General features: G+C 38.5%; 2 long non-coding RNA genes across 4 annotated transcripts in view; one reads left to right on the top strand and one right to left on the bottom strand.

The window, feature by feature from the left end:
* The window catches only part of LOC119567277, a 115,268-nt gene that overhangs the window by 26,542 nt on the left and 71,821 nt on the right, over positions 1–16,905 (bottom strand). The window contains exons 2-3 of the long non-coding RNA XR_006284364.1: positions 4,115–4,166; positions 1,429–1,855 (exon numbers count right to left, since the gene is read on the bottom strand). This is a non-coding gene — a long non-coding RNA (uncharacterized LOC119567277). The remainder of the gene's footprint in view (positions 1–1,428; positions 1,856–4,114; positions 4,167–16,905) is intronic.
* Positions 2,643–16,905, top strand: part of LOC119567261 — a 50,554-nt gene continuing 36,291 nt past the window's right edge. The window contains exons 1-2 of one of the 3 annotated variants that reach the window (XR_005227202.2): positions 2,643–2,982; positions 5,088–5,226. This is a non-coding gene — a long non-coding RNA (uncharacterized LOC119567261). The remainder of the gene's footprint in view (positions 2,983–5,087; positions 5,227–16,905) is intronic. The other 2 variants (XR_006284362.1, XR_005227201.2) reach the window with 2 other exon arrangements.

Here is a 16,905-nt window from a genome sequence, read left to right as displayed (position 1 = left end):
GAGTCCATAAGATTAAATGCTAAAATCCTGGATAAGTATATCTTTGAGGACATTTTGATACTTAGTTATTTGTTAGCCCTTTATATCTATTTATCTCCATCTGAACTTGTTCTATTCATAAAGCATCTGGGGAAGATATATACGAATTAATGGTTCTGTGAAAATCCAGCCTAGTTAATGAACTTGCCAGAAAGCTCCTTTAATAGCCTAAAAGGTTCTCCAGATTACATTGGTTACAGGTGATCAAACAATACTATTGTCCAGCCACAGTCTTTTCTTTCAAGATCTACTGAACTGAAATACCTTTTAAAATATAGTACTTCCAGGACAAAACTACAAGTGTGAATTCTGCCCCCACATGTACCTGTGAAACCCCAAAGTCTTCAATAGTCAAAAACACAGGGCAAAATTTATACTTGTCTCCTTTGACCATATACAACTTAGTATATTTGCTAGGTCTATCTACAGTGTTACACACCACGTGTGATAGCAAGTACAGTAGATGGCTTTTTAGTATGGTTTAGCGTTTTCTACAGCATGGAAAACTTCCCCCGAAAAACTTGTAGCAGCAAATATTGTTGTCTCGATACAGCACAACAGCCTCCGTAAAAACAACAATGAAGAGAGAACACTGGACAGTCTGGTACAGAAAGATTAATTCCAGATTAATTTATTTATATATTGGAGCAGTAGTGTCCACCTTTCTCCCCTCAAAGCCCAGACTGTCTAAAAGCAGAGGTACTTTTTGACCCCAGAATGGGATGGTGGTTTGGAATAACTGTACTGAGTTACACCGGTGTAAAACTACAGTGAGACCTAAATCAGGTCTTTCATGCTAAACTAACATCTCAGGATGGCCACAATAAAAAATGACTCATTGAGCCTTCCCCCACAAAAAACTGATCGAGCTCAAACACTTAGTGACATCCTACCTTCTCACCCCTCCTCGCTACAGTTTCCCTTTCTCCAGTTTAACTATTTTATTTATTCAGCCCTCAGAATAACAGACATGAAAAGCAAAATAAATCAGCAACACCATCACCCCAATCCTCCCTCATTAAAAAAAGAGAAAGGCATGCATTTTATGAAAGAATAGGAAACAAAAGTAGGAATGCATTAGGACACTGAGAAAGTCTAAAAAGAGGCACCACAATTAAATACACTACATCTATGCAGCCCTTCTTTTGATTAAAGCTTTAAATCAAGACCCTCTTATCTTGTCTTCCTCTGGAGAAAATTGCCTACAAGTATCCAGAGCCACCTTCATTCCTCCATCACAAGGAGAGAATATTACCACCAGTGTCTCATAACACAAATCCTAACAGCGGACACCCTAGGATTTCATTTTGCATCTACCCAGAGATTTCTCAGACGAACCGTGAGGCAAATGGATTTGAGGATGTTTTAAATTATGACTCTCCAAGATACCTTCAAGAAATTCTTCAGCCAATGAACTTTGTGACAATCCCACAAGATGTGCCAGAGATTCCTTGCTGAAGTCTCATTGATGCTGCCTTTTCTAAAGGCGCTTCACCCTGTTGTTTCACTCACATTTGAGTTGAGGGAACATTTGAGCAAAATGGCAGTTTCCTTTAATTCCATTTCTGTGAGGGTAGGAAGGTCAGTGCAGTGCCGGCCTCAAAGTATACTGACTGATTAAGTTTTCAAATATCAGAAAGTCTCAGAGTGAAATGATTCTGACTGGCAAAAGCTTGAATCTTCTGCTAAACCTGGTGGGTCTTGTTTCAGAATTCAGGAGGAGCTGTTCACTGGAACATTAGCGGTTTGGTTGTTTTGCTGTTTAGAGTAAATTACTTTCTTGCAGTCCCACACCACCACTGTTCAGTGCAGTTCTCTGTATGTAAAAGAACAATATGATCTCACTCCACACAGAAAGAGAACGTGCATTTCAATAAAAACTTGTGTGATCTCTTTAGTCTTTAAGACACTGATGGATTTACATAAACACCCTCTGTGCCAGAAAGCAAGCAAAACACAAACTACAGCTTTAAAGGTACTGTGAGCTGCAGAGAGAAAGAAATGTAGAGAGGAGATGGAGAAAATAAAGCAGATCATCCAAAGGTGTAATTAGACACAGATACTGTCTAGCTTGGCAAACTGAACATTTCTAGGATGTTCTAATATGCACCTCTACTGCTGAAAAAAAATGTACAGTCTGTGTAGGAGGCAGTCAGTTATAGTTCTCTTACAACTTACAATGCTTGTTCAAGACGATATTGTAATGCCTGTTGGTTATAGAGTTTCTGCATATAAATTTTGCCAGGGAGACAGACTAAACGTTTTTTTCCCCATCTCTAATTTCAATGAAAAAGCTGAGTGATTAGAAAGTAATGGCTCTTTGCTTGTCCAGTCGGCATTTATACTCCTATTCCCTGTCAAACTAGCAGCACTGGTGCCAGCACTGTATGAAGACTCTCCATAATTCCAGGTTTATTTGGGAAACTCCCTTCCCTCCCTCTTGGTTAGATTGAAACGGTCATGTGAAAACCTAAAATATGCTCTGGCTATGGGGAGTAAGGAGACACCCTAGTTAATGGAGGCAGCTAACCAAATGGCAAAAAAAGATTGGTTTTGCATCACAGAACCATTGAGCCTACCAATATTATTGGAGTTGCATCCGTGAGCAGGGCTCTGCTTTGAGTTCACAAGTGTTGCTAAGCAATGGAAAGAGAGGGAGGAGGAGGAGAGTGCAAGAGAGAGAGTCTGACTTTAGGAGTACAAGAATAAATGGAAGATAATACTAATGCTCCTACATAGCCTCATTTACAGTGAATGTTAAAAGTACAAAATATTTCCTGTCTACCTTGTAAACTACTCGCAGCCTGTGCAAAGACCGCTAAAACGTGGTTCTATGTCTAAATCAATGCACATCCTGCAAGTACAAAGTAGTGTTGCATCCTGGAGCACTGACAAAAGCAGTGAGGCACCAGAACTGTTCACATCTGCCTCTTGACTAAAAAGGTAAGGACAAGAGAAACTATTATAACAATCTCTCTACATAGTTTATGAGGATCTAGAAAACAGTCACTTTTAAGTAGCTTGTTGTTTAACTTTTGCACTGTAAAGAGATCAGATGCTTGTCATAGCCACACTATTTCTTTTTTTTAATTCTAACGTTATACCGGTAGTTAAAATGTTTTTGATTATAGCAGACAATGTAGATAAATGTGGTACCTTTAATTGGCTTAACAATGTCTCATCTGTCTGCTTTTCATCAACATAATTTTTTGTTCTGGTGTTATTAGAATCACCACCTGTCATGAATGTACTTACACATTTTTATGGCTATAAACAAATACATTGCTTTTATGGTTTAATTTCAAGGCTTACACAAAATGTTTGTTGCCTTGTTCTGTCAGACATCTCAGTAAACTCTAGCGTGCACATTTGCAAAGCATGTATTGCTAGGACTGTAAATTGAATTTCATGTTTCATTTTTTACACAGAGTTTGGATTTTTTTTTTTAATAATCAAATTCTCTGCAGTGCTTATCTTTTTATTACTCTGAATTATAAACCATATGTTGGGGCATTTGGAGCCTTCCAGGTCATTTCATAGGCATTACTCTTTTACTGTGTAGCTATCTTTTTAACATTTGCTAATAGCTCATCTGGAAAGAGAATGACATTTGTGGCTAAGTAGCAGATGTGTTCATACACAGTATGAACTGCTAGCATTCCCTAGCCTGAAATCACATCTGCTGATGAACCAGATTTTCACATTTATAAATAGGTGAGATTTTGAAGGCCCTCCCTCCTGCCCCCCCCATACAAGACTATATATAATCCCTTCTTTAGCATCTTAATACTGTTTTCTGCCAGCATGACAGGCATTTCCCTGACAGATAAATGACATATGATAGTGAGTTAGTCTCATCTGTTTCTGCCTAAGATTTTGTCCTATATGCTTTATATTTTTTGTATTTTCAATCCTTATTTAAAAATAATTCTTACAAAAAATAACCCACACATATTATAATGCCTCTCTGAGCCACATATTAAAGGGAACATACTACAAACTAGTCACTGAAACATGACGAAATAAAATTATGAGAGCTAAAAGTTCCCCTAGCCTATTACATAAAGCAAGTCACCTGTTGTACTATATTTCTCAGCATCACATCACCAGGCACTTTCTTCTCGTGGCTGAACAGACACATGGTCAAAGCATCCAAGAAATTATGCCGGAGTACACCATCATGTGGAAATATAAAATAAGATGGAAAAAATGTCCATAAAAACCTCCCATAAAATAACCATTATCAATGTTGTATAACAAATCTCTTGAAATGGAAAGCAAATGTAGAATGTTTTGTCTAAAGATATATGTTATACATTGGTTTGCTTAACTGACCTATTTTTGCTTTTCTTTTGTATTAAATACAAAAAATTCTTTCCTATCAGCAGTAACAGCGGTTACTGCAGGAGGATAACTCCCTCCTGTTACTCCGCTGACAGCCAACAGAGCTAGACAGGAGGAGCAAATCAGAAGCCACTACATTTTAATCACAGAATTGAAAAACATGGTTCGCTGAAGCTTCCTCTCACCTAGAATGATTTACATGGGTGTAGAATGAACTGGCCTATTCTGGGATTATGTTACCCAGTAGAGATAATATGGGGGAAAAAAACCACTGTCATTTCTAGCTTGTTTGATAAGCTGTGTGTGTTTGAACCATTTCAAAGTGCTGTGGGGAAGCAATTACTACAATATATCTAAACACACAGCAATTCACATAGTCTAGCATTCTGAATTTTAAGTTGTCTGCATACATTAAAATATTTTAATTAAATTTGGTTCAATATTGCTATTTTTGTCTAATTGGATCAGATCTTAAATTTTTCCAAAGTCCATTGAAGTCAATGGAAAGACCCTCACTAATGCCAATGGGTGTTGGGTCAGGACTTTCTGCCAGTTTATAGTTACAATAGAATACCCCCTAAAACAGACAACAAATGAGATCTGAAAGGAGAGCATATATCCCCCACCCCAAAAAAATTAACAATTCGAGCACACGTTGGTTTACAGACAGCAGCTTTGGGCATGTGGCACAACATCTGTTACAGAAACACAAGAAAGCAGACCTAAGGCAAGCTGGGCTACTGCCAACTGACTCAAGATTCCCCGCCCCCCCTCTGACAAGGCTGTCAATAAATGGACAGATGGCATCCGATGTGCTGGCAGGATAGTTCAGTTAACAATCAAGTAAGTTAAATGATTTCAAATTCATTGTATGCCAGGCATTGTATTCTGTATTGTATCATATCATGCTGTTTCCCAAGAGAAATACAACCTGCTGTTCGGTAGATACTCTATTTTACAATAGGGGTAGCTGGAACAATTTTTCAGGGACTACTGGGTGAATACAATCTGAATCTGGTAAATTTACCAGACTGGCTCATTCTTAATTTTAATTCCATGCCACTTCGAGTAGGGGAGTAGAAATGAATACTAAACTGTAGGTCAGTTGACAGTACGAGCAGCTCCGACATGTACCCTCAGCCTCAAGAATATATTTAGACGTAAACAACACGTATGCACGATTATGGTAGCTGATCGTCCCTGTCCTCCACATTTGCATGCCTATTTTTGCACAACATTGACTGCCCCTGAAGATGTCCCCCTCATCCCATTTAGCTCATGCAAACAACCATTTGGGTGACCAGCGGCTCAGAGAGTTCAAAGGTGGGTTGTGTCTGAAAAATAGGTGTACATCTGGTATACGCAGTTGTATAGATATAGCTGCATGTGCAAATATTGAGACCAGCTTGAGGCTAGCTGAAAATCTGGCCAAGGAGGCCCATGTGCAAATACTAAACTTGAATATTGGCCAGTTTTAGGAATTAAAAAAAATACATAGTGTACCCCTGGAATGCACCATAAATAAGAAATATCAAATATTTAATTTAAATATGAGAATTCTTCTTCCTCCCAAACTTAGCTAACTCCCGACGACAAATCAAACTGCTGTGAAAACAGAGAACCGGTCTTAGAAGATGAGGTGAGTTAGTGAGTCCCAGAGTTAACCAGCTCACGTTATATAAAGGTAGGGAATTCTTCTACTGCAGGAGAAGTGGAATTGATTGGCTCATGCTAGGGATCTAGATACTGGGCCAGATTTTCAAGCGTGCTCAGCACACGCCAGTGGAGTCCAGAATTTCAAACACCTCAGTATGTGAGGTCTCAGTTGGCACAATAGGAGCAGTTGGAAGCTAAGCACTTTTTAAAATCCGGCCGTTAGGTGTTTCAATAGAAGCAGAGCTCTTTTGACACTCTGACCGTTAGTATGAGTGCTGAATACTTGAAATTCCGGCCCTGAGCGCTTTTGAAAATCTGGCCCATTGATGCCAACATATAAGAAACAACTTGCAACCCTATTGTGCTCAGTTTTATTTTCCAACATGGTTGTTACTTTGCACGTCCACAAAGCTGGCCCAGATGCCAAGACTCATTTCGTCCCTTTTAAATGGTCTATTTTTAAAGTATATGTAACAACTGATTGCATTTGTATAAGCCTACGCTTACGGGGCTTGTGTCCACTCTAAAAAGCCACTGAAAATGGTGTACTTTTTTTGTACAAGTAACATCTATTTCTATTGTAACTGCAAGATTCGAGAAAAATAATATTTTCCTCTCTTTTTTCCATTTTACTTAGCATTTGACAGCACATTGTGTGTAGTCAGCTTCACCTTCTCCTTTGTTGTTTGTATGGGACTTCCACACAGAGGTGAGGAAGTTTTTGAAAAGTAAGAAGATGTCATAGCAAAGCCTCAGAAATTGGCGGGGGCAAGTTCAATACCTCCAATTATTTTTTACCCTAAATTTGATTGGTTTGTAAGTTATCAGTTTCTCTTTGAAATTAGAGACGGGTCAGGTGTGAAATATCTGCCTCACCTTCCCAAAAACTTTAGTAGTAAATAATTAGTATGGTAATTTACTAGAATCCACACAGTTAAGAATCAAATGTTTGGTTCCCAATCACATGGTTTTCCACTACTACACACAGTGACAACAGGATGTATTAATTTATCTAAAGTCATTTAGCAAGAGGCCCAGGAAAGAAAAAAATGCACGAGGCAGAGGAGGAAAAAAAAATAAAAGGAAAAGAAAATCATATTAGGTGAAATCTTGGCTCCCTTAAAGTCAGTCAATGGGAGTTTTGCCATTGTCTCAAGTCTAAGCCAGGATTTCACACCCCTGATTTCTTAACTTAGCTGTAAAGAGCAATATTGAGAACTGGGACTTGGCCTGTTTCTCTTTAGGTATCTGAACATTCTCCTTGGGATCTCTGCCTTTTGGGAAGTATTCTAATAAGTGTTCAGCATTCCATTATTATGCAAGACATTTCTGATGGGAAATCTACTAACTGATTATGTGTGTGTCTAGATTACTTGTTAATGTACATTGTCCGACACAAGGTCTTCAATTATATCATGAACTTACCACGGAGAACTTCCCCTTCCAGCTCACTACCAGAGCTCCACAACAAAATATTTCATTAAGTGTTGGAACAAGAACCAGGGAGAGTTGACACGCTCCATATTGTGATAATCTGAAAAAAACTTCTCACATTCAGATGGCAATAATAATTCTGCCTATAATCAGGTAAATATATCAAATAAAACCTTTTTCTGCTCTCACTTGTAGTGGATGTTATTCTTCAGGAGGTGTTAATAGACATCATCATAGTTACACTAGAACGACCAGCAGTAGCAGCAGGAGCTGGTAGCATGCTCCTCTAATTGAAATGTAAAAGGTGCATGGCAAGGACTTGCGAGAGTGAGTTTTGGAACGTTGGCTGAGGTCATTAACCAGCCTCTCTGGTGGCTCTCCTTCGTTCATTCTGTTTGAAAAGGAATGTTTCAATTATTAGGCTACGATTGTCAGAGTGGGGATATCAGGCTTCAGAGACACAACGAAGAACACGGATTACGTGAAAAATGGAAATGGCGAGGCTATCCATGTCTCGGTGAAGTCAGCGAAGTAGCGGTTCATGACATAGTGAAATTAAATCCCTGCCTTGTGTATGTAGTGAATGCAGGCCGGATCCTCAGCTGCTCTACACCAGTAGAGCAACTGGCCGTGAAGGACAAGATTGATATACTTGGCAGGCAACCCCTTGTTAAGCCCCCAAAAGGGACCTGTCAAAAAAAGTGAAATGGATGCCAAACGTGCATAGAGGAGGAGTCGTACACAACCTTTTGCAGTCCAAGAATCAAAGATGGAGTCAAAAAATGAAAAAAAGACATGCAACAAATTAGTTACAAGGTCAGAGGGCAATCATGGGAACAGCTAATGTGTTACCTCAAACACAGAAGATTTGGCTCCCAGTTCTCATAGCATTAACGGTTCACCCATTTGTCTTCATCTTTTTAGCTCCTACTAATGATCAAAGATGCTGGAACAATTTTTATGGTGGGGGGTGCTGAGAGCCATTGAATCAAACTGTAAACCCTGCATATGATGGAAACCACTTCAAGCCAGGGGATGTGACAGCACCCCCCAGTTCCAGGCTAATGACTGGAACAAAGATAGACACTACAGCACAAACCACAAACAGATGTGGTGTCAGAACTTCACCAATATAGCTGTGCTGAAAACCTCCAAAACTCCAGCCTTCCAGTCTTGTGCTTCAGCCACAGTTTATCCTTCCCTCTTACCAATGTTCAAATGTTATGTCTCTCCCAGTTTCTCCCTGTGATCACACTCACACGCTATTTTGCTTTCTTAAAAATAAAAAATAAAAAGCTTTCCAGGCAGGTAAACATAAGATGTAGTATGTCAGTCCAACAGAGTTAGTAACTAAAGAATAAAATACTAATAACAATTAGTAAATAAAAAATGAAAATACCTCTTTCTATTACCATTAGCCATTCTTGGCTATAGAGGAGTTCTAATTTTGAATACTTTCACTTTTTAAAAAATAAATAGTAAATATTTTATATTAATATAGGTTTTGATAATGTATAAACACATGCCCGTATCTCTTTGACCACTGCAATACTCTAACAACCAGCTAATCTTATATAGTTTGCCGCTTTGGGGAAAGAAGGCAAGGTTCGCCAATTAAAAATAAAAAATTAAAAATGGGAAAAAAGAAAAGATAACTCAAAAAAGTGTGCAGGCAGTAAAACTAATGCTTTTCTGTGGTCATCTGACCTACTGTGCCAGACTAATACCTCCTTTACCACATACAGTACAGGACAATATGAAAAAGTATTTAGCAAACAAAGAAAGCACACTTTTTTGGCTATAGTTCTAATTATGTATGTATAGTTTTATGTAATAACTGCATATGGCATTGAGATTTTAAATAAACTCAATTACATAATTAAACACATCAATATGTGCTTGATTTAATTTTGAGCTACACCTTTTTTCATATTTTTAAATGAACTTTTTGTGCATAACCTTCTGTATGATCATAGAATAAAAATGCCATTGTAATGCAAGATGGTAGGACTAAGTTTGTGATATTAATCATAATTTTCACATTTCTGTGTCATTAAGAACTCAACAGGAATATTGCATTAACAGGATACTTTGCATACATCTGCCATTGTATACACGTGTGTGTATAAATATACATTTGTATCTATCTATGTATAACAACATACAAAGCAAAAAGAAAGTTGGAGTTGACATAGCTTGAACTTCTGTTGCATGCGTGTGTGATTAAATTTAATCTGTACCTGTCTAGACAGGTAAGGTGGTGTCCTATTCAACAGCATTAAGAGCAAGGAGGAGATGTGTTTCTTGTGAATGATGTCATGTCTAATAATACACATTAATTAACTGATGTCAGTATTGACTAGGCAGCGTCCTGGTTCTTAGGCTCTGGTTGTACACTAATTACTTATCTCTTACATTAAGGTAGTGGTAAATTGCCTGAGGATTTAAGAATCTCTGTAGAGAAGGATGATGTAGTTTAATTTAATAAAATATTGCACAATATACAAGCCTCTTCTCTATTTTCATTTCCTGAAAACCAGTTAACTATACATGGTTAAAGAGGAACAGTAGACCCTGAATAGATTATATTTTGTGACACCACCTGTAACACAGTAGAACAGAACAATTATTATAAAGGCCTGAATAGCAGCTACCTGTTCTCAAGCATATTGCCTGAAGGAAATGCCTCCATGTCTCTGATTTGACACCAAAAGAGCTTTGCATTAAACATGCAAAATTCAAAAGGGTCTTAGCTTTGAGTGTCCTTTGATCTATGGTAAGAAAAAAGAAGCGTAAACCAAGACCAGGTCTATCATCTACAGATCAAAGTACAGCCTCACTTCTTCTTCCAACAGCAATTAAAGATTAGGAGTTATATTTTTGGTGAGAACTATTTTGACATTTGCAGATCTTTCACAAACTAAAATCATATAGTGCAGTGGTTAGGCAGCATGAGAGATATACAAAAAACAATTATGGTGGCAGAAAAGCTTCTCTGTGGAGACAATCTGAGTTATGTTACTTGTAACCAGTTGATGTAAGTGTTTCCCTACCTGGGTATAAAATGATGGTTATAGTTGAAGTATGGACAGGCCCCACTGGGGGAAAAAGAGAAAAAAAAAAAGGAAAGAAGACCCGAGTTTGTTGTATCCGAAACCTCAGGATGCTGGGGAGCAAAGAGTTGTTCTGTTATTCAGTAAACAGTGGGGAGTGGTTCCTGGCAAAAGTCTTAAACATCAATGGAGGCCCTATTTATGTTGATTTCTTGTGTGAAATCCTCTCCAGGGCTGGACAGGCATAGACTGACATAGGTGGAACACTGATTGCAGCACTCTTGGATTGCAGACAGCGTATTCTTAAATCTGGCCCAGAAGTGAGTTATCTGAAAACAAGATCATAGATATTTGTTCTGACCTGAATCTGCTGCTTAAGACCAGGAGGAGAGTGTTAACTTGTTTAAAAAGAATTTTCAAGAAGTTGAGAAGTTATTTTTTCCCTTCACTTCCTCCCCACCAAACTGCAGGTCATATATGCAGAAACCCGTACATTTTCTGGAACAACAACTTTGCACAGCAGCTACTAGGGGAAAAGCCTGGATTCATTCCCGTAAGTGCATATGAGAGCAAGCTGCAGCACTTTGTACCCTGAGAGCAGCTCTGATCCAAGGGTGATTCATCAGAGGGGAGAACAGGTGACAGTACCACACAGTCCCCGCCTACAGACTCTATGTAATCTTTTGGACAGCTTTAAATTCCAGCCAGAGCTCCCTGGGAGCCACCTGGCAGAAACTGCCTGGTAGAGATGCTGCATAAAGACTTCTGAGGCTGCTCTGGTCCTAACTGGCTGAAATGGCAACGGGGGAAGGATTGCATGCAGCTTGTACAGCTGGGCTTCCCTGCTAGTGGAACTTCCACTGGGGTGTCTCAGCCTAGGTTCTGCCAATAAAACTTCAGCACTGAATCAGGCACTGCGTGTAGGAGCTTGAACGACAATTTTGGTGTTGATAACTTCAACATGCTTCCTGCTAAACTCTGGAATCTGTAATGGAGCTGGAAGATTAATATTCTATGCAAAGACTGATTCTGGACTAAAATAGGGTCTAAACATATTTCCCTTTTTTGTACTTAATGTACAACTCTTTCTACAGTCATAATGGATGCATGGGCCTGTGCTAGTAGGGACCTCGGATGCATGTTAAAGCTTAATCCTAGCTAGTTGTTTCTCACATTTCACATTAACGAGCATGACTCTAGCTGTACTTAGAGAGTTGTAAGAGGAGACACTGGCATTATTATATACTATAATCATATGTTTCTTCTCCCAAAGTAAATAGGGGACAGACTTGTCTTGTAGTAAGTCAGGTGGACAATCATCATTTTAACTGTATTGTAAACTCTGGGTTACTGAGAATATGTATTCTTAAAGTAGTGAAAAAGAAAAGTAGAATTCAATAGTCAGAATGTATGTTCACTTGTTAGGGTCTGTCTATTTTTGATACCACTGTACTGGTGTATGTTAAAAATGCCAATTAATTAAAAAATCCTAAGTCTGCTGTAAAAGCATGAGGATTTTTTTTAAACTTTGAATATGCAAGTCGAATGACCTCATTAGCCCCCACTGGAAATATAAGACAATGACAAAAAACTAAACACTGATGCTCATCTAGATTGCAACACTTCTCATTTGACGGTGTGTTACCGTTTTCTCATTTTATATGAGACCTATCCAGCCCAATGCACAGGCAAGTAATCTCATTAGCATCACTATTTGTCATTAGTAAAAACGGGTCACATCTGGAAGAGTCGATACACAGAATACATATAACCTATGTCCTTCCATAACAGATACTATTTGTGCACACCTGTTATTTTCATGTCGCCTTGGAGCGCTCATGGTGACTTCTGCAGAGCATGTAGCACCAGTACTCTAAGTGAAGACTATGCATTAGACCTTTGAGGCATTTAAAAATATTTATCCCAGTTTTAGCATTTTCTTGATTTTGCAGTGGTTCTACATTGTGGAAAGTAGACAAATGCAAGCACCATTCCTTTGTCCGTGAGCTTCTCTCCCCAAAGACTAGCCTCAGGATACTGAATTGAAAAACTATCACCAAAAAAGAGGGTGTTTCAACCATTTAGTCTAGAAAGCTGAAGGATAGTGTATGGAGGCAGTGGGAGCATGTCCATGGACAGTTTGTGGGCTCAGTACATAATGTAAGTGGGTATGTGTTATGTGTACTAGGCCCAAAAGGAGCAGCTGAGATTTGCAACCACAAAAAAAATCATCCCAGCTTCACTGAACTGTCGTGAATCTGGGCTGCTAACTGTAGGTTCGGCTAAAACCCAGACTCAGCCTGGCTTTAGATGGGTGCTTGACTGAGCCAAATATTTTGCACTGCCCTAAGGAGCAAATATATAAAACACATGGGCCATGATAGGTCGCCTTTTACCTATAAATAGGTACATGATAATGATCATAAAAGGTAAAAAGAAATCAATAAGAGCCATTAATTCATTCAAAATAAGACTATGTTAAGGCTCATACGATTACTATCCAACTGTGGGAGAAAAAAAAACAGTGACATTTTTCCAGTACAGTTCTCTCCAATTCCAAACAAAAACGAAATAAAACTAGGAAAGAAGTGAAACGTACTTGGTCTTTTTTCCATATATTTGCATGTACAGGTGAAAATTTTAGGGCTTAAGCTGATTTACCCTCATGTAAGTGAGAAGTAAATCCACTGAAGCCAGTGGAGTTATATCAGTGTAAACACAGATATGAAATCAGCTAATTGGTCACATTCAAAAGGTGACGAGTGATTTTGGAAGCCTCAATCTTGGGGTCTTCACCTTATGACATTTTAAAGGGCCCTGAATTTTGGAAATCAGATCCCTTGAAGGCATCTCAAGTTGGGATCCCAAAAATCACTAGCCACTCTAAATTCTGATTCTAGTTTTCAGAGATTCCAGAAGAGGAGAAATGTTTCTCAAAGAAAAAATGAGCCAGCAGAAGATGGATACTTCTCATTTAAGACTTTCCATGTGAAAGTTGCTTACACAATAGGGGTCTTGTAATAATATTGCCTTCTAGTTCTTATAGATCTTATGCTAAATAAATAGATCACAATATGCTGTTATTTGTGGGTAAGATCTTGCACACTTTACTTGTGCAATACTCCCTAGAATAGTTTTGTAAAGCTAAGGGCTCTGTGCATGTGTGTCCATGTGTATTTATAGGATTTAGTTGGAGGCAACATAGGCAGCTCTGTATTGGTACAAAATCTAAGGGGAGAGAGGTGTTTTGGAGAAAAGCTTCCCCTGACAAAGTTCTTTTAATGCAAAATTAAAACATCAAGTAGAGTCTTGCTCTTGTTAGTGAACTCTGCATCTCTTCCTATGAGCTCTAGGATCCTTTAATCTTCTGCTTCCGCTGCCGTTGCTCCTACTTCAAAGCGCTGCTGCAGGCAGTGGAAAGGATTCTGGCACTCATTTGGGAAAAGTCTGGGACATTAAATCACCTTGGGCATCCATCTATGTAGGGACAGCCCTGTATGTTCACTTCAGCCACCAGGGAAGATGCAGCCACTTCTAGAGCAGAATGAGGTGCATCTTTATGCAGGACAGCAACACTGCATAACTGTTCAGGACCAGCAGTGAAATGTGTATCCATTTGTCGTCTTTCAAAATGTGTAAACCGTGTTTCTACAAAGATCCACTTGAAAAAGAATCTAAAGAAAATAGCAAAATATGCAAGCATGATAGCTGGGTGCATGCCTGAATGTCATACTCCTGTGGATTTGGAGAGCCAACAAGTCTGACATTGTACAGGGTTCCATCAACGTGTACAGCTTTTTTGCAAGTCTGGTTGTATTGGAATGTAGCGGAGGACCTTGGAACTGTGCACAACAGAAAAAAGCTGGAGGAGAGAGAAGGGAGAGTCTGGAGACAGAGATGGTTCAGGAAGCCTAAATAAAGAGGATAGCATTTTTTAACCAGCATCTCAAATGCCTCATCCAATTTGCTTTTTGGGGAAAAAGCAATCTATTCTAGCATAAGATCCCATGTAAAATTTCAGCTGAAATTGTTTAGTTTGGTCAAAACTGGGAAGGGTATTGAATTGGCTTTATAAAGACCTCAATGAAAGCAAAACTTCCTATTGACTTCAGTGAAAGTGATCAGACTCAATTAAAATCTAATCTCACTCTTCTATCAAGTCCTGTATAATAAATCAGGAAATTGACAAAGCCTTTGTATCAATTTTTTATATTCGCTCCTATGATGAAGAAAGGCCTAGCTCCTTGGATGGTGTCCACTTACAGTATTTTGGTTTGGTTTTTTAAAGTATGAAGCCACTTGTTTGACTCCCAAAATTATGCATGCTTTACTGTATCTTGTGAAAATAATTTGTGAATGAAGCTTCAAGAGTTTATGGTACTTAGATTATGTTAATCTTATCATCCTATATTTTAATGACGATGTTAGGAACATTGTACAATTAAGCCTCCTAAGAATTAGACATTTTATGTATTCAAGAATTACAATCACTAGAGTATTAAAAATAGCTAAACTGCTCTTAAAAGCATTACGTAAAATTCAAATATACCATGGTTGTTCTACATCAGGATGTGCTTAGATTGCAAATGCACATGGTGCTTGGGGCTGAAACAAGACATGAACACTTCTGAACTGGGTAGAAGTTTTGTCCTGGATTCACTTTTAAACTAAACCATTCCACCCACCTCTACATCTAACGGTACCAGGAGAGGCTGGATCAATTGCAGGCATGTGTTATATGGATCTACAAAATATACTTTTGAATAATGCTCAGTTTTGAAAGTTTTGCCATGTTAACACAAACTTAATCTCCTTGTCTCCTCTCTCCCCACTACCAACCTTACAGGTCCACACTCAGATTTCACTATATAGTGTGGACCATTTCCATTTCACCAAAATGGAAAGTAAAGTGCTATTTCTAAGCTCTGGTCCATACAGAGATATGGAGTTTCCTAACCACGATTTGTATCAAGTATTCTGGAAAATCTGCAGTTACCCCATAGTGCAGGGGACAAAATCCTGGGAAGATGCACACAGAGAACAGTGCCAGAAGTACTGTGCTACCACACAGAGAACTGGCTAAGTTGACACACTAACTGTAGCTGCCACTGTTACTGAGTTTTAACCATATGGTGTGGCACAAACCATATTTAAATTTGACTATACCAGTAACTCAGTTAAAAATTATAGTGTGAAGAGGAATTTGGTGTAACAGTTCCCATATCTGTAAATCTACATACCCCACTCTCTCTCTCTCACACACACACACACACACACATTATCACACCCTCACCCTTATCTAAATCCACATTCACCCAAATAATTTATGTCTCCCATTCCATGTAGATGAGCAAAGTAATTAAGATGTTTGCATTAAAACTAGCAAACGCACAACGCTCAATACACAGTTTCATTATAAAATGCAGAGCACGTTCACTGAAGGTTTGTTTAGTTTTATGTATCCTTCACCCACACATATAAAACTTACATAAAAATCTGATGAAAAGCACAGTTTTGAAGTTACAATGTGAAACAAAATGAAATTCTAGGTTCAGTTGTGTTTCAGTTTGAATTTTGGAACTCAACTCAAAACTCAGATGCAAAATTCCAGAGTGCAATACCCACCTGACTAGAAGCAAAAAAAGAAATTGCATTAACTCCTGGGGAGAGAAAACAGGTTAGCACAGTTTCATGGATTAACTGGCTTCTCCTGTATTGTCTGACTTCCTACGACTGCCCCTACAGCATGTTTTATTTAATCTCAAACTGTTACTCAGCAAATTTGACTATTTTTTCATTCCCATTCTTAGGGCTTCTCTGTACATGAAAATTATTCCAGAATAGGACAGCTTATGAATTTAAAGTGGAACAACTATTCCAGAAAAACCTCCATGTGTAGGCTAGCTCTCACTCTTCAGAGCAGTGATAAGAGAATTTCTTCCAGCAATTTTTTGGTGGGATCCTTTTTGACTGCTGTGAACCACAACTTTTCTGAGGTCCCTGTATCAAAAGAAATTATGGATCTTCCAGCCAAAACAAGTCCAGTCACTATAGACATGACCATCCTAAATGAAGGACAATACATACACCTCAAAAGATGACCCATTATTAACTAGAATATATTTCTCCTCTTCGGCAATAGATGTGAAAGACATTTGACCATGCTAGTTCATTGGATAGTGAAAAAAGCTCTGGGGCTTAAAGAAGGGAAAAGCAACACACTAGAGCACACAGCTCAAAGGAAAACAGAGTGAGTACTTCAAGTATTCATAACTAACCTTTGAACTTGAATGCCTGAGCCAAATTCTGAGCTGTGCTTCTCAGGAGATGTAACTTGGAGTAGCTGTAAGCATTTTTGCATATCCAAAATTCTGGGCTA

This window comes from Chelonia mydas, chromosome 10 (genome assembly GCF_015237465.2).
Source record: "Chelonia mydas isolate rCheMyd1 chromosome 10, rCheMyd1.pri.v2, whole genome shotgun sequence".
Taxonomy (NCBI): domain Eukaryota; kingdom Metazoa; phylum Chordata; order Testudines; family Cheloniidae; genus Chelonia; species Chelonia mydas.
This window is presented reverse-complemented; position numbering and strand designations above follow the sequence as displayed.